Raw genomic sequence first — 25,356 nt, 5'->3', positions numbered from 1 at the left:
TACCTGTGAAAGGTAAATCTATAGGGACTCTTTAAGGATTTTTGAGGAAAGAACTCTAAACTCAAGCACTTCTTGAATGTAATGGGTAAGTCCTAGGGATACTCTCCACTCTTACTGGCAGGAATTATTGCTTTCTGATGTGCAGACTCTGGTGTTCTGCAAACTATGGATGACGCTGACAGACTTCATCCTTCAGCCAGTCATGTCAATGGTTATCAGAGGCTCATTATAGTTGTCTTCTACACAGCAGAAGGTGAAGAGGACCCTTATATGTTCTCTTTAGATTTCATCATTTTTCTTCCTATACATCCTGCATAGCACATGGGAGATTTGCACCATATTCCCGTTCTGTACTTCTGTGATTTTTAATCTGCTATGTGTTTCTGTTGATGTGTGGAATTGTTGCTATTGCTTCTTTTTGGGTTGGAGTGATTTGTTCATTCATCTATTTGGGTTGTGCACAACTGGGTTGTGCTGGGCTCATTGCTGTTTTATTTGCATTCCCGTGCTACATAGCCCTGCTAGAAACAGAGGGCCCAGACCCTCCCCAGCACTGTCCGCTAACACTGGGGAGAGTGGGGGTTGGGGGGGGTGTCACAGGTCCCTGAGGGCTGTTCCTCTCCCCTGGTTGTCAACCAGTGCTGCTAGAGAATAAACGGATTGAAGACTGGGCTACAATCTTGCCAAAGCGATGGTCGACTACAGAGTTTGTCCTCATTAACTTCACTTTCAAAAGTTACTTGGAAAGGTAATCATCCCCACTGGTGGGTGATGAGTTATTTCTCCATTTAGATGGTGTTTTATTTTTGCCTTGCAGGTTGCCTGTTAGGCACTCAACCTATAGTGGGGCAACACCTGACCTAAGTGGCACTGGATGTTGCAGCATGGTGTGAGAACTCTGATGTCCTCCCTGGGCAAAGAAGGAGAACATCAGTCATGTGGATGCCAGAACCTAACAGGAGGTAAATTTGTGACATGCTGACACGTGAGGACACTGCTGCTTTTCTCACTGCAGGTAAAGGGATGGAGAGCCTGGGCAGCTGCCTGTTCATCATCAATCCAAAGCCAGAAGCTCCTTCCTCACCATCTTTGCCTGCTTGCAATCTGATGTAAGCTCTGAAAAGCTGCCTGAGGCTAAACATGGCACAGGTTTGTACTCAGTCTGAAGAGGACAGTAGTTAGTGAAGACATCTTGGCCACTAAAATAACCAGTATAGTGACTGGAAGACAATTGGTGGATTGGATGGTTGATAAATTTAAATGGAAAGGTTAAAAAAAAATCTGTTTTGGGTTCCCTAAATACTGTTAGGGATTATAAATCATGTAGTAATAATACAGATTAGTTATGACAAAGGAGTGTAGTCCAGAAGTAGGAAAATTGACAGTTAAGGATGTGGTTAGTTTTTACTGTATTGCACCAAAAAAGGCCATTGCAACATAAATGCCAAGTGAATTCTCTAAAACTTGCAGCTGTTTTCATGATGTTGCTATTGCTCAGTACCTGCACATAAAAAACAAAGGCTAAATAATGCCTGTATCCTGACCTTTGCAGTGCTTTTGGTGAGTTCTGCAGGTGTTATGAAGCACTGACTATGGCACTTAACAGACCCATTTGAAGTTTTCAATTTAAAACTACAGTTGCCATGAATCACCCCGTAACATACACCTACCTTTGTTACATTTTCAATGTAGGACTTAATTGTTTAAATACTTGCAGAAAACCAGTATATTTCTAGAAATATTATGTCAGCCTGAAGGCATATTTTGTGACTATCACTCTTTTAATCCTCCATTACTGTTTCAGATACCAAGGTCTCCTCAGAAATAGCAAATACGCTCCATTACTCAACAAAAAGTAACAGAAAACATTTTTTTTTAAAAAAAAACACCTCTTCATAGAAATATCCTGACATAACTCAAAATCCAAGAAAATGTTCTTATCATTCTGAAACCTTGTGAATATTCTCTTTTTTAATACGTCATGTTGGTTAGCAAAATTTGTAGCTGGTATCTTCCTATGACATGTTGTTAACTGACATTCTTCCTAATATAAAATGGCACATGTACAGAATCTGTAAATACCCATGAAAACCAAGTAGATAGAAAAATTATCACATCAGCACTTCACCTTTCAGTACTTCTTCTGGATGATCATGTTTGAAGGCCAAAATATAGCAAAAAACTTGTCTTTTATCCTATTGACTCTTATGGCTACATTTAGTTTAATAATAAAATACTGTCAGATTTAACTTGAAAGTCCTGAGCTAGCTACTGTCTTGAATAAATTGATTTTTTTTGGGGAAAAAAAAAAAAAAACAAGGATAGGATCAATGAGGCAAACTTGAGATTTCATAAGTAATATTGTGCTTCAAGAAGCATTAAAATATGTTTAGACTAACTGTGAATTAACATTGTAAAAACTGAATACTTCTTGTTGCTAAAGTCTTTGATGTAGTCTGAGCTATTCAAGCCAACACTGAACAAAGTTTTCACATGTGAAATGAGGCAGGAATTTTCTTTTCTTTTTTTTTTTTTTTTTTTTTTGTAAAATCCAAATAAAAATAAAATACTATTGACGTGTTTGCTTCAACAAAGTTTTCCTCAGGGCTTGGGTAGAGCTTCTTGTCTAGTAAGGAAGGTGAAAAAAAGTCAAATCCTGTAATAATCCAGGTAAGGAACTGCATCTGGAAAGCAGGCAAGAAAAATAATATTCTATGGTTTTATCCTGGGATAAAATATAGGGGATGATGTAATGCCACCCACTTAGACTGAAGATGTATCTGTTCCTTCTTATACTAGGGAATCAAATGTATATTTTGCAATTAATGGATAAATTATTATTATTTTTTTTTTTTTCCTGCAAAAGGAGGCAAGAACTTAAACATTTCTCTGACTCTTGAAATTTATGTACTTCTACACACAAGCACTACTGGTCAAATTACCAAACAACATTTAAAAAACAGTGGTACCAGGTAAAAATAGTTTCTTGGTGAGAAAACACAAGGTGGTCAACCTTACCAACAGTCCTGGGTCAATGTAGCCAATACAATCACTGCATGCAGCAAAAAGCCTGCTTAAATGTCAGCTTAAAAGGTATATATAGTCTGTTGACCTAAGCATTTCTAAAGTTTAAATAGCAATCATTCCAATTAGATAAAACAGCATTAATAACAGACATGTTACAAATTATTTTTTGAATGGAATCTTATCTTCAAGACATTTAATAATTATAAATATTTTGAGGAGTCCATTTTATTCCATTGTTAAAAAGTAAGTTAAGTCAAAGATGAGACCAAACTGAATGATGTAATTCTTGAAGCCCTCAGTTTTCAAGTCTTATTTATGTATGTTGCAAATCAACTAAATTGAAAAGGAGAAAGATAAGGATTTAATGATGATACTGTCTTCTGCCCTTTTGCCAGATACCATGGTCAGTAACCAGCAGGGATCCTTAGTGCTCCTAAGCATTTTCAGGTTCCTACTCTATTAGAAGGGCTACCTCAAAGCTCCTAATCTTCTGCATTTAATTTTTATGGCAAAAAAATTACAGTTGGCAGTTACCAGAAGGATATGAATTACTCTTGGAAAGGATTGGGAAGCACAAATTTAGGAGTTAGGAAAGTGGTTTGACAGGTCTGGAAGATGGAAATAGGAAGGAAAAGATAAAATATTATTTCAGCAATAGTAGTTAGAAATGTCAAACAATTTTTTTTTTTTTTTTTTTTTTTTATGGAGGATGTTGATATCTTCCTTACCTTCCTGCCTCATTTTAGAAAGATTTTTCCTCTGAAGTTTTCACTGAAGTCACACAGCCACAAGCCCTGTGAGAGAAATGTCATTGGGCTGTGCTACAGCAGTTTTCTCTTGTGCCGCTTATTTCTTTGCCTGGAAGCACAGGAGATAAAAGACTAACCTTAAGACGATAGTGCAAGTCAATAGTAAGGTCCTGAATGAAGTGGGAGACACAGTGCTTACAGGCCCTGCTGGACAGCAGTCAATATCAGACATCACACTTAAACTGTCACAATTTGACCTGACAATCCTTTTTCAGAAGGACCAGAAATAGAGCTAGCCAAGTTACCTTGCATTTCTGAAGAAGGTCAGGTGCAGGTCACTGGCAGTTGGAAGCGTGTGCTAAGGACGTCTGGTATGAGTATAAGCACGAACATTTCTAGCCTGCATAAACATAAATGTTAAGATGCATAAGGGATTGTTACTGCATAGTTGGAACAGGAGCACAGTTAAAAGATCTTTATAAGGAACAAAGAGAGATGTTTGCTCTGTTCATGTGAAAAAAAAATTACTGGAAGAAAAAAAAAAAAAGGAGACTTATATAGTCAGCAATATATGTTCTAAAAATGCAATTTCCGGATTAATAACAAAGACACTGTTCTAGTTCACTAGTTCCTTTAGGACGTGCGCTTTTGACCCATGCAACATATTGTGCCCCATGGCTCTTAGCTGAACTGTGACTTAACTGTGCCTATTTTTTTTAAATGTGTGATGTCTATTAAAACTAGCTGGTGCTTGTACCAGCACCCCAGTGGAAATGAAAGAGATGTCTCAGTGGACTGTCCATTGGTTAAATATTAAAGGATCAAACTTTAATATTTAAGTGTGTATGTAGTATATTATATAAAACAAATTCCCATCTGAATATTTTAAATTTTCCCTTTAATCTCGGGAAAGCCAGCATTTCCACCCCTTAACTCTAATTAACCAGATAAAACAGTATTTCAAGGATATATCTCCTATGAAAAGAGTCAGGTTTTTCTGTGATTATATATATCTTTGCTCCAAGGCACTTATTAATTTGCTTAAAAGTCCATGCATCATTTCACAGATTGTTTTAGCACTTGTCATCTTATCAGTCCACGTCTGAGTAAGGCACACTTGAAAAAAATGCAGTGAAAGATTAAGTATTCCAGCATGCTCTACATTATAAATATAACTGTCTTCATTTTATAAATGAGTTACCATAAAAACAGAGCAGCAGAGGAGGGTGAGAGGTGATGGAGCACAGTGAAAGATGGCGGGCCTGACAAATACAGCTGGGGAGGGAGTCAGAGGCAGCAGCCGGATAGACAGAGTGGGAAATCTCTTGTTCCCCTGCAGCTGAAATACTTCTTGGCTCAGCTATTTCATGTTTCATGTGCCAGGGAGCAGGAGGAACGGGTGCTCTGCAAGGGCAAGAGGTGGCAGTGGGGCAGAAGAGGCAGTGCCCCAACAGTGAGGGATGCCCTACCCCAGCAACATGAGCAGAGTGTTGGGGACAGCAATCCCCCATTCCCACCACCCTGATAAGCCCATGTGGTGAAGCAGGTTCAAGGCTAGGGCAAGGGTGTCCTCTCCCTGAAGTATCACAGTAAGATGGAAACAGAAAAGAGAGGTCCTCAAGGTGAGCAAAACTGAGGCCCAGTTCTCCAAAATATTTCTTCACCATCTTGATATGCAACATTGAAATCCTCAAAATCTCTGCCAATCTACCCTTTGATTGGTTGAGTGTTTAAGACTTGTAGTTAGGCCAGCGACAACACACAGCCTAAATGCTGAGGCCAACCTGTGAGCGAACCCTGCCTCAGCCCACACCTGGGTTTTTGGTTAGATCTAAGTCTAGTCTCTATGGCAAGGGCTTGAATTTCACCTTCCTACATGTCAAGTCAGTCCTCTAATCACAGGTTGTCTGCTTACTGTCTGCTCTCAACACGGAATAGTTCACAGACTGTGGAAGAGCCTCAACAGGAGACCTGGCAGGTCTGCAAAGACTGTGGAGAGGTATATAACTTGATCCTGAGCAAACTGGCTCCAGAAAAAACATGCTTGCATCAGAACTGCATTTCACTTAGGTGAATCAGCCTTGTGTACTTAGATGGCTGTTTGGGGTCTGGGACACATCCACTTTTTTGCTTACTGGTTTCTATGGCATGGGATCAGGCATATTTCAGCCATTGTCACTCAGACACAGCCATCGACCAACCCCTACACACCAAAGTGACCAGAATGAAGGTGGGAAGAAAAGGCATTTAGGAGCCTTAGAGCCTGTGCAGAGATGTATGACTACGCCTACTTCCAACTCTTTGCTCTTCAGCTGTGGCTGATTTAGGCAGATTCTTGCTCAGTTGATTTCTGATTTTTTTTTTTTTTTTGGTCAGACCTTCACTCTTGCCATTCATTGTCTGGGAAATTGTCTTTGCGCTGAGTAATCCATGAGGATACAGGGGGAAAAATGTTGGCTTTGCAACCTTTAAGTACCTTTGAGAATCTGGGCCCAAAGGCTTAATCCTACATCATCAAAGTCAGTAGGAACTTCCTGAAGTTAGAATGGGAAATTGAGGTAAGAATGTGAATATGCTCTTTTATAATTTCTTTTTTATAATTTCTGTTGATAAAAAGCCTCAGAGTAGTAATTCTTCTTTGATGCTTCTGCTGTAAAATCAGAGTTCAAAGGGGCTGGTTTGGATCTGTACAATGCTCTGACATTTTATCCTTTTTCTTCAGCTGCACAATCATAGGAGCAAATTGAACAATAGAGAAAATTGAAAATAAATGCTATGAAAATCTTATTAATTTCACTGGGTGCTTGGCTTATCATAGAAACTTAGCTGAGAAATCAGAATTAATCAGTTTGAGTGAAAGAGGGGAGGAGCAATTCTACAGTGCAGATGGAGGTATGGAGAGGAAGAAAGGGCAAAATGGAAACAGCGGAAAGTAGAGAGGAAGGGATGCAATGTAATAGCAGCTCTTTTTAGTTGGGAAGAAGAATTTTGATCTGAAAAAGTCAGGATGAATCTTTGTGATTTTTCCTAACAAACAAAATATCTATAGATGCTACTTGTTTGGCTTACAATTTAATAAGGGAGACTCAGTCTATTATTTTGGTGTGTTACCTTTTCTCTGCCACCATTGAAATAGTCAAATGATTGAACAGAAGGTTCAGAAACTTATTAGAGATAATTATTAAATAATCTGTTGTTAAGAAAGTTTCATCTTGGTTTCATCTGGAAGGGAGGAATTTTGAGTTTTAGATTTGAAAAATTTGATTTGTCACTGAGGGAACAGATAGATTGAAGAGGTAAAATGGAACTGGATAAATAATGGAAAAAACAAACAAAACAAAACATGAGGAAATGGAGAATGCAAGAGCATCAGAATGAAGAAGAGTAAGGGTGACAGGACTATGAGAATTCATGTATTCGACAGAGCTTCCTCCCACAGCTGGAAGAAGTGGATATCTCAAGGCATTCAGAATGGGGAAATTCCTAAAATTTCCTTATAGCAGGACATGTTTCCTGGCAATGATGTGGAGTTTTTCCTTATCCTTCTTAGGTGTGGGTCAGGTGCTCATATGATATGAATGAAACACTGGGGAGCCATCACGTGGAAATATACGATCTTAATACTCCTGAATTTTGCCTGATTCCTAGCCAATCTTCAACACCATTTTTCTAGTGGAACAGATTTAATTATAAGTGACTTTATTAAAGACTTGATACATAGCATGAGCAATTCTTCTTGTGACAACACTTAAAATTTCATATGCTTGGGAGAGTATGACTAAATTTGTGTAGCAAAAAGTATCCTGGACTTCTTTTATAAAAGCTTGTTGTCCCTCGTCAACAAGGGAGTTGTTGACCTCCCCCCCCACCCCCCCCCATCCCATCCCAGGAAATGAACACATTCTTAAAGAAGGGATACTTTACCAGAAAATAACCCACAGTGATCTTGCATACTGCAGTCCAAAATATAAAGTGGCATATATTGCATATGCTAATGGCAAGTATAAAAGAAAGTGGCTCAGTCATGCTATCATACTCAGGATCACATTTTAAGAAATACTGAGCTGAGAAAACTTGTGTTGTTAAGGGAGGCTTTGAATAATACTGTTCAGTGTCAGCCTTTCAATATTTGTTAGCTTTCAACAAGGTCAGAACAATCAAAATGTGGAAGTCCTTTTTTGATAAATAGCACATTATAAGAAACATGTCAAAGGTTTAAATTAATCTGTTATAATGAAGAAACATTTTAAAAATGAATTCTCAGATATTCCCAAATTATGTAGCAGCAGAAGATCAGTTCTTTAAAATTTTGAGTGCATATTGCTTTTGGAAAGACAGTGAGCAATCAGAGCCATACATATAAGCCATGCTTCTTATTAAACTATGAACTGAAAAGCTCCATCTCTTAATTGAATAATATATTGATAATATATTATGAATATGCAACTTTTATGTTACCTTTCTGGTTTTGTATTTTCCCTATATGTTTTCCCTAAAGAAAAAAATAGCGAATTTAATGAGGTCTCCCAACCTTTCAACAACAGGGAAAGTATCACTATCAGATTAATAACTGGAATGCAGCTGGAAGTTCCCTCTGTCAGTCAGTAATTTAACTTGGCTAATCTTTTGTAGGTACAAACTACTATGCAGCCAATAGGATACAGTTAGAATTAGTAAGACCTATGAAGAAATTCCAAACTGTGTGATACACATAACAGGCTCGAACAGATTTGGCTTAAAAATAAGTTGTTAATTGACAGCATATGACTGCCTAAAATCACACAGCTGCTTTGCAAACCATTCAGACAAGCAGTTCTAGATTAATACACATCTAATTCATTATTTATGTAACAAATTATCTCCTTTCACAGTTAACAATAAGGAAAAGCATTTCCAAATGGGTCATCAGTGTAATTGGCCATAGAGTTATGCAGGATGCCATTTTCAAGGGATGGAGAGAAATGTAAGTTATTTAGAAAAAAAATGAGTTCAGATAGGAGCTGGCCCTCATCTCCCATCTAAAAGAAAAGGAGCATAAATAAATAAATATTTCTCCAACTGCTTAGCTATATTTATTTTCCACTGCCTCCCTGCCTACAGCAACACGGACATCCCCTGAGCTCTTGAATCTGTTTATTTCCCATCCGCTACCTGTCCAACTGAAGCAGCACTAATTATCCCAGAAGGCTTTGCTCCTGTCAGTTAAGGCAGAGAAAGCACTCAAAGCCTTCTGGAGACGCATCAAGGCTATTGTAGGCAACAGGTTGTGGAACTCTTGGTGAAACACACCTAAAACCTGGAGTCACAGCCTGGAGCTGGGGAGGAGCATCAAAGTGGAGGGGCAGGGGTAGTACTTAACCAGTGTAATATGCAGCAGTATCTGAGAAACTAATTATTACAAACATGTGCACATCTGACCTAATTACAGTTAGATTTATGTCTCTTCTGTATGTAATTTATATTGCTTTGTTCCCTATGTTGCTGAATATACCCTCCATATTTTGTACCTATCCCTCAAGATCATTCTCTGTAGGTCTGTTCTTTTTCATTGTTTTTTTTTTTTTTTTTTGTTTTGTTTTGTTTTGTTTTTTTGTTTTTTGTTTTTTTTCATAGCTCATACATTTTCCTGTTCCAAGACTCTCCTGGGTTTGTAGTTCTGGAGGAGAATCCTGTAATTCATCTGGGAACTGTTCAGATATATGTTCACCCCATGATATGAAGAACTGACGCTTGAGGTTCTGCTGGCAACCACCCCACTAGTGCTCTAAGCACTAAATCAGGTATTTTATAGGAATAGGAAAAACAAACAAACAAAAAATGAACAAAACTAACAAATTGAAAAAAATATAATAAAATTGTAAAAACCTTCTTTTCACTTAATTATTCTTGGAAATATAAAAGCTACTCCATTTACTCTCTGTACATAGGACTTATCTAAACCAAAGCATGGAGTTCAGGTGGATGGGGCCAATGTGCCAGAAGCCATCCTACCCATGAGCAAAGCCATGAAGAATGAAGAAATCTTTCCATCTTCCTTACTTGACTGCAAACTGAGGGACAGGGCAGATATGAAGAGGATAATAAAACACTCTCAGCATAGCAGTGTCATATTTTTACCTCCTGTAGGCTCTGGAAAAAAAGGGGAAGAGCAGATGCTCCTATTGGGGCAACTGCTCTGGGCCTTAGCTCTCAATCTGACAAGAACCAAATAAGGAGTGAAGTGTGTGACAAATGAGAGGCACAAAAGTATTCATGCGGGAAACTCGCAGTGTTCTGGGATTCACTCCCTTCATATAAATTATTCATTTTGTAGCTGGAGACTCTGCTTATGACATGTGTAAGATTGGCACTAAAATATCAGATGGACCATATGATTGTAGAGCTAGTTGGAAAATGAGAATTCAAGTTCAGTGGAAAAAAATTGAAAGATTTGAAAATTTGCTTTTATTCCATATGGGGGGAAAAACAAACAAACAAACAAAAGACTTCATAACATTTTTTCTTGATATAAAACCCAAAACAACAGCTATCCTCAGAATAGCAGTACTGGAGGCATTCATGTGAAATGAAATCCTTGCTCTGCAGTGAAATTCCTTCTGTCTGATATAGACAGGAATTTGCACCTGTGGCTTCCACATCCAAGTTCAACAGTCACTTGGGGACTTGCTTCTGATTTTCTCTCTAATTTGGATCAAAAATTTAATCCCAAGTCCAAGGGAAAATATTGAAATGAAAAGACTCCTGGAAAAAGATTTGGTTTTGATGAATTTGGTATTTCCGAATTAAAAAAATTAGAATCATTTTTTGATGCTGCTTGTGCAATTACATTTGTAATATTTTTGCTCAGCAGTCAGTCTAGCTCAAAGAGATTATTAACACTTAATAACATCTGTTCCTAGGATAAACTTAATAAATAAGTTACAAATTCTTTGTTAGCTCCTGTTATAGTTGTCTTTTTTTTTTTTTTTTTAAAGCACAATGTTACTTTCCTTCTTCATCTGGACATTTTTTAAAATGTTGTTTCTCCTGGGTTAAAAGTGGACTGTGGGCTAACATTGAACAGAATTATTGTGCTAAAGATGAAGCATAAGTGCTGAAGCATATATGGTCTCTTCAAAGGAATATTATGAATTTCTTACCCTACCGTGTATATCTCCTCTAATAACAATATTTTTTTTCATTGTTGCCCACACTATGATGCTGTGGTTTGGTTTTAATTTTCCAACACATAAAAAGCTACAGTATAGCTTTTCAATATCAACTCACTAATGGCATTGGACACCAAAGTTATATAGAAGGAGATACTTATAGAAGGAAATATTTGATGAATGGCATTTAAGATGTTTTTGTGCTCAGCTGTGCATTGTGGCCACCCTTTTTGTCATATAGGAGGTATAAAAGGATGAAAAATATGTTCACAGTTCAGCAGCACCCATTTGTATGATTAATCTTATTCAGAGAGGTAAACAGACACCCTGGGCAGGATATAGGAGGCATCTGTGGTAGAAGCCTTTGACCTTTCTCTGACTGCACTGTATTGACAGTAGCATAGATAGAAAGAAAGGAGGAAGCTACCTGAAAGTGCAGCCAAAGGGGTACCAAGCAAGAAGTAGATCAGTGGGTCAAGGAACAAGTGCAGATTTCTAAATGAAGGAAAAGCTGTCCTGCAGGATGGATTCACACATGCTGAATGATGTCAGTCCTTCTGTAATAAAGCAATGGGAAAATACACCTCATTGCTGAATGATAGTAGTTATCTGACTGGTTCATGAGTTCATCCTATATGATTGTCTTGACACACTTGCTTGGTAATGCAAGGGTGGATTTTGCTACAGCCTTTTGTTATAAATTGCATGATGATCTACATAGAAGTCTGTTAAGCTGCATGCTCTCCTAACTTGGACAGGTCCACAGATTGGTTGTGTTCACTGAAACATGCAGTTTCATATAGTTTCTCATATGAAGTACGGTAACAATGGTTGGTCTATCAGGATTTAGAACAGCAAAAAAGTGAGTATTTAACAGGAAAATAGCCCTTGAAAACTGAACAAATCAGCAGTATTAGTAAGGAGGGAGTTCAACTGCAAAGTAAAATTGACTTCCAGTGAAAAGTACAGGACAAAAGAAGACTTTTGTGTATTTTGTATATATAATAATGTTAGGAAATACAGATGTGATCATAAAGGTAAATCTTTTCCCTCTCTCACTGAGAAGGGTTTTTTTTTTGTTGTTTTTTTTTTGTTTTTTTTTTTAGGGGCAATGTAAAACTCTTCTTGTTTTACAAGCACTGAAACTCCACTGAGAAATTAGAAGAATAATCTCCTTAAGTCCAGAACCAAGATGCTGAAGATGACACAGAAACTAACATCACAGATCTGAGCATCCCAGCACGCACATTTAGCTTTGGAACTGTAGACATTTGGTTAATTACAGACAGCACCATACGAGAGCCACACTATATCATCTCCCACTGGTAGGCAGGAGCAATGCCAGCCAACAGATTTGGTTGTGGTATGCTGCCAGATCCTCTTCAATGGGAGACAAAACCAGCTCTGTTGTCCAGCATCCTGACAGAAGATGAAATGTCTTTTAGGGAGATGGACTGTGGGGGAGGGAGCTTAAGGTGGAAAAAGGCCAAGAAAATTTCTAAAATTCAGCCCTTGTGAAGCAAGGAATTGGCAAAGAGAAACTAACAGTCTGCAGAGATGGTGCATCTCAGTGTTTGCAGAAACTTGTCGTCAAGTTAGCAGAAGTGAGAGATAAATAGAGGTTACAGATAAGCTTAGGGATCTGCACTGAACACAAACCATGATGCATCACATTGGCAATAAGTTATAAAACATTACAAATGACTACAGCCTGGGCACACGAGTTATTCAGGGCTAAAAAAAATGTTTGCTCTTTATGTTAAGAATGAGTTTTTGCTTGTAAACTATACAAACCAACTCTCACAACATGTGCCACATCATTTAGCAGGTACTGTTACACTGTAATTTCTATGAAGAGTAGATTATCCCAAGAGCTATTCCAGTATTATCTATGCTTTTGAGAAGAATTATTGCCTAAAGATGCCTAGGAATTTTGCATAAATTATTTTTAACTAATTTGACAAAATCAAACCAGACTTTGGAAAAACATCATTTGGAAATGTTTGTGTGGAATGAAGTCCATTGGACTGCTGCCTGGCTTCTCAGCTGCTGATCTAGTGAACATCATGTGGGACCAAGGTGAGGACTTCCCTGAGACTGGATTACCCACCACGTTTGGACAATGTTGTCAAACTCATTGGAGGAAACGCAGAAAGCTTCAAAGTCCACTGTGAATGAGAGATATCTGCCCTGGTACTGCAGATGCTGCCGCAGCTCTCTGGGACACAGCCTAAGGTTTCAGGGTGGGCAGGTTATTCCTCTGCTGTCAGGGAGTTTCCCAGGCTCCTGCAGCCTCAAGGACTGCCTGGGGAGCTGCTCTCTGGACCTAGGTGAGCACAAAGACTTCCCGGGAGCTAAGGAACCTGTGTGTCCCATATCATTTAAGAAAAATAAGAGAGAAATAATTTAGTTTTCCCTTAAGAAACGGACCTCTCCACACTCTTCAGCAACGTATTTTGCCATCTGAGACCTGAACTGGAAGGTATTGTTATTTTTGTATAAAGTGGCTGTGGTGGGGGGATTTTTCTCATGGAAATGCAGTCCTGAGTTTTGATTGCTTTTACTCTGAGGCAATATTCAGAGACAATATTCAGCTTATCTTCAAACAGATAATAGTAACAGGATGGTATGCCAATTGCAAGAAAAATTCAGCCAGCAGGAACTGCTACTGCCTCTATCAAGGAGCTGTTGGCTTCTGAAAATCTGGTCCAGACTGAATCTAGGAGCCCTTAGGAATGGTCCAGATCAAAAGGTGTGAAGGAAGCCCATGGATTTATTAAAGTGAGTTACAATTTTGAGATTTTTATGCTGGAAGTCTTGTTAGCATTTGAACCATCTCCACAATGATTCATTTACAGACTTTTGGAAACAGAAAAGAACACTTAGATATAGTCTTTTCAACTGTCCCTGGCTCTTCAAAGCGGTTAGCAATAAGAAGCCTAATAAAGAAGTATAAGAAGGAAACATAGGAATAGCCTTGATGCAGAGGTTGCATCCTGTGTTTGCCAAAAAAAAAGAAAAAGAAAAAATAAACAAAACCCTAAGCAGCCATGAGAGTAAACATAATCAAAAAGGAGCTACTGGTTGTGTTCTGGGAGGTGGAATGATTCCATCAGCTCACCATTGACTACAGCTTGGTGTGCCTTTTACTTAAGTTGTTAAAAAGTATCAAGAAGAGCCTAAGAGATTACACAAGAGGTAGTGCTGTTGACACTCCAGAACTGTAACACTGCTGAAGCTGGGTGGAAATTCAGCTGCAAAACCTAATTTCACTGAAAAAGCCAGTAACTTCTGCCTGAAACTTCTCTGATTTGATGAACATCTCCTTATCTTTGCCTTTACCAATGGCATTAGTACCTGAACATCCTGTGGTTGTACTTTTTTTTATACTACCATTAAATGTTCCTAAAGTAGATACTGTGATTGCCTCATATACCCAGGCATTTCTCCTCACTCCTTTCTAAATGATCAGGTCCTACCAGAATTTTTTTTCCTTAGTTAGGTGACTCACTGTGACTTTCCATTATTTAATTTCATCTGATTTTATTAAAGTAATACTTCCTGAAGAGTCTTGATTCTTCTCCCTATGGACAGTTCTTCTCCACATTCTGTCATCAGTATATCTAATTAGCTCAATTCTACTTCTTGTGCCAAGACAATTAATGAAAATGCTGAATAGATAAAAAAGCATATGCAAGAACCAATCTATAAAAAACACCTATACTAATCCTCACTCTACCCAGATACATCCGCTTTCAATAGTACTCATTGACTCATTGCCCTCTTCCTTTCACCTACTACTTTACTCAGTTCAGAGTTTTTCTGCTTATCATTATCTTTTCCTGCTTAGCTAATAACTTCCAATGCTGAGCTGTACCACACACTTTGTAGCAATCTGAGTCACTGTGCTGTATTTCATTCTCATTTTCTTTTTTAAACGATCATCTCTCTGATTAAAGAAGAATATGTGGTTTTAATATTCTTTGCAAAATTTAACACAGCATAATTAATTTTTTTTTAGTGGTCATTTTACCGTATGTTTATGAACTCTAAAATACCTTTTTTTTTCCAGTTCTTAAGATTTTTTTTTGAAGACATGGAAGATCCCTAGGTATAAGATTTCACCAGTTTTGTAGGGTACAAATTCCAGGTGATTTTCTCAAATCTACTTCTCATCCCTTGCCACTAGCAAGCATGCCAAGTGCTTCACAAAATATCACAATATTCAGGATTGCAATTGGCAGTTATTGACAGTCTCAGTGGAGAGGACAGTGACTAGATTGGCAAGGAAAATGAATTAATTTGTCATTCTGAGTGGATCTTCTGTAACAAGGTTAAAGGAATTTGGCAGCTCATAATTGGAAATCTTGTTTTTTGCTGGCAGTACTCTATACAGTGAAGGCTTCAGAGTTATCACTAGTGCTTATTACAAATTAAACAGATAAAAATAGCCAAGAAATATCAATTCTGCTAATGAGAAACAAACAAACAAACAAAAGTGAAGCACAATTTGATTTGGAGTTTACTATTTCTTGTATACCTTTCTCATCCTTAGTTTGGAGAGAACTCTGTAATACGAACAATGCTTTTAAATCAGCCCTCAATTGTTTCTCACAAGTACAATGTTTGAACTGGCAATTTTATGGGTCAGAGGGAGGTTTTGCCAGATGCACAGATTTCAGTGCTTTGTGAACAGCTACTGAGTTTAGAAATGTGGCAACAGATTTTTTTGACAGTATCAATTAGATCTTCTATCCATTGGGTCTTGCTGAGAAAGTGGTTGTATAACAAGCACTGTCTGTACAGCATGCAACATGGGCAATTCCCTTTGGAGGCCATTTAGGAAAGATTGCAACCATTTTCCTTCACAGGCTGTATACTTGCAGATTATTTTCTCAACTCTTAAAGCACTGCTAAAATACACATACATTCGTTCTGTAATTTCCATCCCATCCAGTGCCAGCATATGTGATATTTCTGTCTCACTGTGTAATAGCAAATGGTAGAACTGGAATGGCATTATTCCCTGTAGGAATTTACTTTCCTCTCAAGTTGTCTTATTTGGAAAACAAATTTACATCCTTTACAGTTTTAAATGCAAAATTTCTGGACAGTTGGCCTTTAAATGAGTTCCTTTCCTGGGCTGTGTTTTCTTCTTTTTTCTGGAGGGCAATTTTCCTTTCTGTCCCTGGGTACTCAGTATCTTTTTGGAGAATCTCTCTGACTCTTTATTTCCTTTCAGTTTCCTTTTTGTTATCCACTTGCCCTTTGCCATTTTCTGGTATTGAAGCTTGCTTTTTCTGTTTTTCCCCACAGTTCCAGGCTACTTTCAGGTCTACCTGTACATCATTCTCCCATTCCTCTCAGTCATTGTCACACGCTCTTTCCCTCCAACACAGGTTTCTGCATTTTTTCCTTGCCTTATTGTATGCATCTTCTCTCTCTCTGTCTCTCTGTCTCTCTGTCTCTGTCTCTCTCTCTCTTTCTCACCTCCCAGACTCTGAAGACTGAGTTGAAGACTGAGCTTCTCAATGCCTGCTTTCCCACCAGCTGACAACCTGCCTCCTTAAAGCTGGAACCAATACATGCATGGTAAGAATAAGAATAAACAAAGATTTTATATAATTTCTTGCTTTCTATGAATCATTTGATGATTTAGGAATGAGAATGGTTGCAAGTAAGCTATAACTTATGCTGTTCAATTTATTTATAAATGATCTAGGAAAAGGTTACACTTTGCTGACAGTTTGCTAATGATATTGAAATATTTGTGGTAGTAAAATCAAAAGACAGCTGTAAAGAGATGCAGAAGTAACTCACAGTATTGAAATACTAAACAAATAGACTTACTAATTACCATAGGTGAATGTAAAATAATATACATGAGACATAAATCCTGACTTAGCATGCATCATGAATTGACCATTGTTACCCAGAAACAAGATCTTGGGGTTTTGGATTTTGATGAATAACTCTGTGAAAATGTGGACTTAACACATTCAGTCAGTAGAAGACCAAAAAAAAAATAAAATAAAAATTGAATGTTATGGATTCCAAGGAATGAAGTAGAAAGCAATGAGAAGACTAACAGAATCTTGCCACCACCTGATGGTCCAATGCTGATGAATCCCTGAGGCATGTACACCTTGAACGTCCTGTGCATTTTTGGTCACTTCACCTCAAAAACAATGGTAGAACTGTAAAAGGCTCAGACAAGGGCGACAAGGACAATTGAACTTCTGGAATGGTTTCTGAGCCACGCAGGAAACACTGAGCAGATTACAGAGACATCTGAGGGTTATACAACAGATGTCTATTAAATCATGAGTGCCATTAAAATGATAGAAGGGAAAATGTTTTTCCCTCTTTTTCTTCTCTACAAGACCTAGGACTGAACACTACCAATCAGTTTAGTGCAAAGAAAACAAGTTCTCTTTGTAACAGAGAGCTAAAGTGGGGGCTTCCTTGACACAGGCCGTCGTGGGTGATAAAGGTTCACATGGATTGAGAGGTGTTTGGACAAATTTATGGAAGAGACTGCTATATCCAGGTTCGTTTGTCCTGTACTTGCTGTCTTGGCTAAAAATCATAGAATTGTAAAATGGCTTGGATTGGAAGGGATCTTAAAGATCACTTAGTTCCAACCTCCCTGCCATAGGCAGGGATACCTTCCACTAGGTTGCCCAAAGCCCTATCCAGTCTGGCCTTGAACACCTCCAGGGACGGGGAATCCACAGCCTCTCTGGGCAACCTGTTCCAGTGCCTCACCACCTGCTGAGTGAAGGATTTCCTCCTAACCCCTTATCTAAATCTCCCCTCTTTTAGTTCAAAACCATTCCTCTTGTCCTGTCATTATCAGAATGAGTTGAAGTTTCTCTCCATCCTTTTATTATCCCCTTTTAACTACTAAAAAGCTGCAATGAGGTCACCCCTGAGCCTTCTCTTCTGTAGGTTGAACAGCCACAGATCTCTCAGCCTTTATTCATAGGAGAGGTGCTCCACCCCTCCGATCAACTTCTTGGCCCTCCTCTGGTACCGTTTTAACAAATCAACATCCTTCTTGTGCTGGGGGCTCCAGGCCTGGACACAGCACTCCAGGTGGGGCCTCACAAGAGCAGAGAGGCTTGGCAAGTTTTATCATGTGGTCTCAAACCTGCTCTTTGCTTACAGTGGGAGGGACTTTGCTCCCCTAGCCTCCATCTATGGGTTCAGGAAAATGAGAAATATGGGGAACCTGACTGGCAGTGAAGACTGAGGCAAATAAGTTGCTGAATACCTCAGCCTTCTTCATATCTGTCATTAACAGTTCACCCTTCTCATCCATCAGAGGGGGTACACTCTCCTTGGCCTTTCTTTTCTGAGTAATGTACCTATAGAATCTCTTCCTGTTATTCTTTGCATCTCTTGACAAGCTCAGTTCCATCCATGCCTTGGTTTTCCTGATCCCATCCCTGAACATCCAGACTGCATCCCTATACTCTTCCCAGGTCACATGTCCCTGCTTCACCTGCCTGTGCATTTCCCTCTTTCACCTCAGTTTGACCAGCAGGTCCTTGCTCAGCCTTCCCGATTTTCTGCCCTCCCTGCCCACTTTTTTATGCAGGGGGATGGAGAGTTCATGTGTTCTAAGGAAAATATCCTTAATGAGTTACCAGCTCTGCTCAACTCCTTTGTCCCTAAGGAGAGCGTTCCAGGGGATCTCAGCTACTAGGTCTTTAAATAGCTTGAAGTTCGCTCTTCAGAATTTCAGGGTCCTGACTTTGATCTTTGCCAGGCCCATATTCCTTGAGATCACAAATTCAACAAGGGCATGGTCACTGCAGTCCAGACTGCCTCCAATCTTGACATCTTTAATGAACTCCTCCACATTGGTGAGCACCAGGTCAAGTAACGCTTCTCCTCTGGTTGGTTTGTCTGCTACCTGGACCAGGAACTTATCCTCAACGCACTCTAGGAATCTTCTGGATTGCTTACAGCCTGCTGTGTAGTTTTCCCAGCAGACATCTGGGTAGTTGAAATCCCCCATCACGATGAGAGTGTGCGAGTGCAACACTTCTTGTAGTTGAAGCAAGAATGCCTCATCCACAGGTTCTCCTTGATGAGGCATCCTGTAGTAGACCCCAACCACAAACTGTCCTTTATTGATGTGGTCCTTAACTCTCACCCACAATCTCTCAAGCTGTCCATGGGTGTTTCTCAGAGGCAACGTTTCACAATCAATCCCTTCCCTAATGTAGAAGGCAACACCCCCTCCCTTCCTTCCCTGTCTATCTTTTCTGAAGATTTTGTAGCCCTCTATTCCAATGTTCCAGTTATGTGATCCATCCCACCATGTTTCTGTGATAGCAATCAGGTCATATTTGTCTAATTGTTCCATGGTTTCCAACGCCTCTTGCTTGTTTCCCATGCTGCGTGCACTGGTGTAGAGGCATTTCAGCTGGGCTATCGGTTGTATCACATTTCCAGAACCCTTCCTGATTGCATTGAGACAGTTCACGAATATTTCCCTATTGTTAATTAGAGTGATAGTGTTCTTAGGTATTCTTTCTTCACTCAGAGGTGCATGCTCTTCCCCCACTGCATCTAGTTTAAAGCCCTTCTGATAAGCCCAGCCACCTACTGCCTATAACACTCTTGCCCCACCTAGTGAGCTGTGCCCCATCCAGCATCAGCATGCCTGGTCCCTCAAAAGTGCATCCAAGGTAGTAGAACCCAAAACCTTGGGCATGGCACCAGCCTCTCAGCAAATCATTCACTCGGCCTGTTTGTCTCCTTCTTCCTGGGTCCCAGTCACCAACTGAAAGAACAGAGGAGAACACTATTTGTGCTCCCACTCCCTTCAAAATCTTTTCAAGGGACATAAAATCTTTTTTGATATTTCAGCGTTTCCTTGTTACAGCATCATTTGATCCTACTTTTTCAAGTAGGAAGGGGTGGTAGTCTTTGGGACCCACCAGACTTGGCGGTCTCTTTGTAATATCACGAATCAGCAAACCTCTCTGCCAAATTCACCATTGGCTATTGTCAGCATTTACTGGATTGAACTGAATATTGGTTTGACCTGACATATGTGCTATTTAAAAGATTCCAATCATCTTAATATACAAATTATTCTCATTTCAAGTGAGCAAGGATTGTGATATTTATTTTTGCTACAAAACACTCACACTTGGAGAATATGTTATTTAAATAACCAGGCAATATGAGCAAATAGAGAAGTTGTCAGAACTGAAATTCATCTTGTAAGTTCCAGTTTGGGATACTAGACTGGTGGATTGTTTCCAGAAAGGGCTGGTTCTACATTCTGCATTTAAAAATTGAAAACTTGATAGCAGGCTATCAAGGCTATGCACCTTGCACTACTGCACACTTTTATTCTACTGCATCAGGTATTCTGGCACAGAGGAAAGTCAGTGAAAGAGCTGCTACTATCTCTCCATACTGGTAGACAGGTGAGAGTAAGAATGAAGAAAAGCTGGCACTTGTGTTCTGTTGTTCCAGTAAACGGAGTACCCCTCCCAACCTGAGGGAATACCTCATGTTATGGATAGGTCTTGAACATATTGTACTACTGGGTGAATGTAGTGTGTTTAACCAGAAGACAGAATTGAGTGAGCAGAAATTTAATGGGCAGAAATGACAAGCTCATGTCTCCACCTTAGTGAATGATTGGAATTTATTAAAGAGTCTTGTGAAAAATGAAAAGTAGCAGAAGCAAGGGCATGGAGATGGAGTCCTTAGATACTGCTATATAGTGCTTGGAATTAACAAAATAAGTAGTCCAGGAAAAGTTAATAAATAAGAATATTAAGACCTAACCTAGAGAATAATCTCTTCTGAGCTATCTACTTGCAAGAGAAAAAAACATTTAGGTATATAAAAATGATGGGGAAATCAGTGAACATGTGCTGCAGTACTTTGCTTTGGAACAAAACCACAGATACCAGGATGTATAACTGTATAATTAAATAGAGAAATGTTTAGCTTCTCAAGCAGTCCTACTACATTTTATGTGACCAAATGAAGAAATAGCTAGTACTGTATTGTGAAGGTTAAAAAAAAAAAAAAGTCTTCTTGTTAATTCTTTGCTTCAACAAAGATATAACAAAATCAAATAATCTATTCAGCTACCCAGGCAGAACCATAAAGGAACAATAAGCTAAATCCACAACTCAATCAAAACACAGGGTTTTATTCTTCATTCACAATATATCTCCATCACATGCAAACCAATGAAACTCAATTTAATTGGATTATCCTGAGATCAGCTCTCCCTTAAACTGTAGTAAGAGTGAACTGATATACTTTTTAGTTAAGGCGGTATAAAACCTGCTGCCATAACCATTTAAACTTACTTCTGAAGGCAGTTTAAAGTAAAAGTTTTGGCTATGAACTGAAGCCAAAGAGTACATGCAGAAGGGCTCCTTATGTTTTGCTCTCTCCAACACATTGACCTGCTTTTTTCAGGTTTAACAGTACCACCTGTTACTCAATTCGCACACTACCGTTAGTGATAGATATTTTCATTCCATTTTTATGATTGAAACTCTAGAAACTGTGTGGGTTGCCTACAGGTGTTAGAAGGACACCAGGCTTCTAGAGGATTCACCTCCTGAACAGAATTGGTACATATATTATGTATTTATTCATACAGGCTCTTATACAGGATTATTTTTTGAATGAGGCTTCATTTACACTTGGAGTAAACATACAAAACCATATTGCCTTGGACTATATTACAGTGTTCATCCCAGTGAATTAAGATAAAATAATACAGATATTTGCAATAAACAAATGAAATCATAGATTGTGACTGGATATCATCAAAGACTGTATTTTTCCCTTAATGAGACTATCTGAAAGCCTACTATATCTGTTAGTCCCTCTTTTATATAGGAAAGCTGGAGGCAGAAAGTTATTTCACAAAGTCTTATCTTTATAATATGATTTATTTCAGGACATGAGAACATAACTATGTTAACCCCTCCAGTGACGCATGGTCCATTTTTTTCCCAGCCTTTATTTAGAGGAGAAATGGATATGTGGGTATTTCTGAAAATCAAAATGCAGTACAAGTCACCAGCCAGAACTCAGCTAGATAGATGGATGCATTTATAGGCTTAGGTCTGTTTCTGTACACCAGGTTAGTTTTCAGTTGAGTCTACTGTTGAAGGAAAAAAACTCACTATGTTTATTCTATATATCTTGCTAATGTATTGCAGTTTTCAAGAGACAGGTTTTATTCAAGTTACCAGTGATACTTATATCTTATTCTATCACTTTCTCTACAATTACCTGTGAATTTTAAACAAAAATCTAAGAACTCAGTCCTATAATCTACAAAAACACAGATGGTTGACCTCTTTGACATCACTGAGTTAATTTGTTAGTGAAATGCTGCTCATTCACCCCTCAGATTCCTTTGCCTTTCCTCAGTATCTGTCCAATTTCCAGGGATGATTGCCAATATACTTGATACCTCCCTTGCTCCTTTCCTTTAGCATCACTTTTGCTGCATTGTTGGTTCTTGAAGTTATAAGAGTGTGGGCAAAATGGGGAAGTAGAAGTGAGACATTTCAGCGCCTTTGTCTTTGGCTGCCTTTTTCATTCTAAAATTTCTCTGTCTGAAATGGTAAGTGGCAAGAAGAGAAAAATAAACTCCATACTGCTTCTAAAGCTCTCTTTCCTATGACTTCTTTGACTTAATAGTAGTATTTCAACTACCTTTTCTTGACTTCTTACAGTGTTTTAAGGAATACTTGCACTCTAAATAACCCTTGGTGGGAAATTGAGTTGGACCATGAGATTAAGATTTAGAGCCATGAGATCACAGTTGCTCTGTGCCTCTATTACCTGACCTTTTACTCTCCATTCTTAGTAGGTCTGCTGAATTTACCTCCTGTGGAACTTCATGCACTATTTAGGTTGAAGGAGCTACTTTGTTTGGATATTTCTGAATTTGCTTCTGAGAAGCAAGCATTTCACATGTCACAAAACTTTTGTTCTTAAGCTGTGCCCCTGTATTGTATTTTACCAGGTAATACAAGGATAAGTTAAATCATTTCATATAGGAAAGAACTTAAAACTTTTTGTCAAAAGGTAAGACCTGGTATTAATTCTGTTTCCAAGAGTCATTTTCACTGACTGTGACATTGGGAATGTGAAATGGCTGCAGGAGCAAAGAAGAAAGTACATCAGTATTAACTTTTTTGATCTTTTAATAATTGTCATCTCCTCATTCTTTAAGTGACTCCTTCCAACTTCTTCAAATATGAGCAATACTGACAAAGGGGAAACAGTGTGGAAAGTACTGCTCTCATCCTTGTTCTTTTCTACCTTCTTGGGGTGATCCACAAGACATAGTAGAGGATGGTAGGATTAAGATATATCATAATGAGTGATGCCCATTTCCCACCTGACAGGATTTCCTGTAAAAATTTTTGTCCCCTCCCCTAAGGCACAATTCCTTCCTGAGATCCACCAAGGATGGTGGCAGGAAAGAAGAGCACCCAAGCAAAACTAGGCTTAATGGATCAAGTCAGCACACACAAAACAGGAGTTATATAAATAAATAAACAAGATAAAATAAAAACATGTAGGAAGACAGTATTAGCTCTCCTCTTAGCTAGAAGAATATGTGCATATACTTGGATTTTTTTGGAAGACATTCAAAGAATTTCTTTGTTTTCAGAAATACACACATGTTGCTTCCCATTATTCAGGAATGTTTCTTTTCTTGGGCCAATTTATTCTCTACATGAGATGAATACAGAAAAACCTCCAGGTAAGGTGTTTAAAGTGATGAAAGCATAGAACAATTTTTTTATACTGCCTTCCTACATTTTTTCTTTTTATCTCTATTTTTAACTTACTTAAACACCAATATGAGTAAAGAACACCTAAAACTTTTGCTTTACATATGTTGCAAAAGATAAATAAGAATGCAAAATGTTGGTCTGTGGTATTTCAAGATGAATACATACAAATGTTTTCCTGTAATACAATGTACTTCTTTGTTTTCCCACATAAAGAATAAAAGTAACTTACAAAGGCATATTTTCAGTTTAATTACATGGAATGTTTCTCCAGTATAGTTTTTCCTCAAGGTACATAAAGTTAATCCACCCTGACTTGTCTGGCTTTTCTTTAATGTATGGTTCAGCCCATGGTTCTGTGTTGATTCCCTTCCCTTCCCTTCCCTTCCCTTCCCTTCCCTCCCCTCCCCTCCCCTCCCCTCCCCTCCCCTTCCCTTCCCTTCCCCCCCCCCCGTTTTTTTTTTTTTTTAAAGTGGCTTAATTTCTCTCTTTGGATTTTCTCCATTCAATACTCAAATACACCCTTTCTTTGCTAGATCTTAGCAACTATTTCTAGAAGATCAATTAAGTCTTCATAGTTTATATTCACTTTCTTTCCTCTCATCTTTTGCCTAATAACTTCTCATTCTCAATATTCTCTCCGTATGCCCTGATAAACCTGTTTTCCTCTGTTTACCTGTTTTGCTTGTTCACATTCTTGATTTTGAATCAGATAGTGGGGTGATTCATCTGACCTACTTGAGATGTGTCTATCAGAGTGAGGTGAATTGTATCACAAAATTGCCTCCTTCTTTTTACTGCCATTAACTACAAAGAGATACTGGATGACTTGTTCAGATATGCATATCTACAAAGTTAGAGGAACTATACTACGTTCTTTTGATCAAATAAACCAAGTAAGTGGAGAAAGCTATATCTATCAGGCTGTCCTGTTTCACTCTGGGCTGAAGGTGGATATATTTTCATCCACTTTATTGAGTGCATAGCTAGACTGGGTTGGGGGCAGCAAATTGGATAACCTGGTTAGGTAGCGATGCCAGGTTGTTGTAAAGAAGGGTAGACTTCTCACTGAGATTATAAAACATGGAAATGTCTTGACAAGATATGTAAGTAAACCTTCTATTATATCAGCATGTTCAAAGTGTCAGTAAGAGCAAACTATCCAGCCTGGGCTACTTGGAAATGTCAGCTATGAGGAGAAATTGAACATCCTGGGGTCATTTATCCTAAAGAAGAAACATCTGAAGGGGGATATGACATTATCCTTCAAATACATAAAAGATTTATCCAAAGAGGAGAGGCACAATCTGTTCCCCTGTCCAAGGTGCACAGAAGATACAAAAAGCTTCAATTGCAAGAAGAAGCCTGATTTAGAGATCACTTTTTTTTGTATATCTGTATCTGTTGTTGGAATCAAAAATATCTTACATTGTGTGTGTGTGTGTTTGTGCAGATGTATATATTTTAAAAGCTTTTCACGTGAAAGCCAGATGGTAAGTACTAAGCTGTAAAACTGAGGCTCAGGTTTCAACTGACTCACGCCTAGGGAACAAGAGGAACACTGTTCCTCTGATTGAGAAAAGGGGTGTGTTTGTCACCATCTCTCTTATCCTTTTG

At 38.5% G+C, this 25,356-nt stretch overlaps 2 long non-coding RNA genes across 2 annotated transcripts in view; both read left to right on the top strand.

Annotated features, from left to right (window-relative positions):
- Positions 1–497: 497 nt before the first annotated feature.
- On the top strand, positions 498–10,993 carry LOC310894724. Its single transcript, XR_014580115.1, has 3 exons — positions 498–1,149; positions 9,390–9,556; positions 9,704–10,993. It is a non-coding gene; the product is annotated as an uncharacterized lncRNA (long non-coding RNA).
- A 13,268-nt stretch (positions 10,994–24,261) lies between these two features.
- The window catches only part of LOC310893258, a 75,093-nt gene continuing 73,998 nt past the window's right edge, over positions 24,262–25,356 (top strand). Inside the window, exon 1 of the long non-coding RNA XR_014578848.1 lies at positions 24,262–24,635. This is a non-coding gene — a long non-coding RNA (uncharacterized lncRNA). The remainder of the gene's footprint in view (positions 24,636–25,356) is intronic.

The sequence above is a fragment of the Anser anser genome (genome assembly GCF_964211835.1).
Source record: "Anser anser genome assembly, chromosome: 2".
NCBI classification, from domain to species: Eukaryota; Metazoa; Chordata; class Aves; order Anseriformes; family Anatidae; genus Anser; species Anser anser.
The sequence above is the reverse complement of the archived record's forward strand: the minus strand, read 5'-3'. Positions and strand labels throughout refer to the sequence as shown.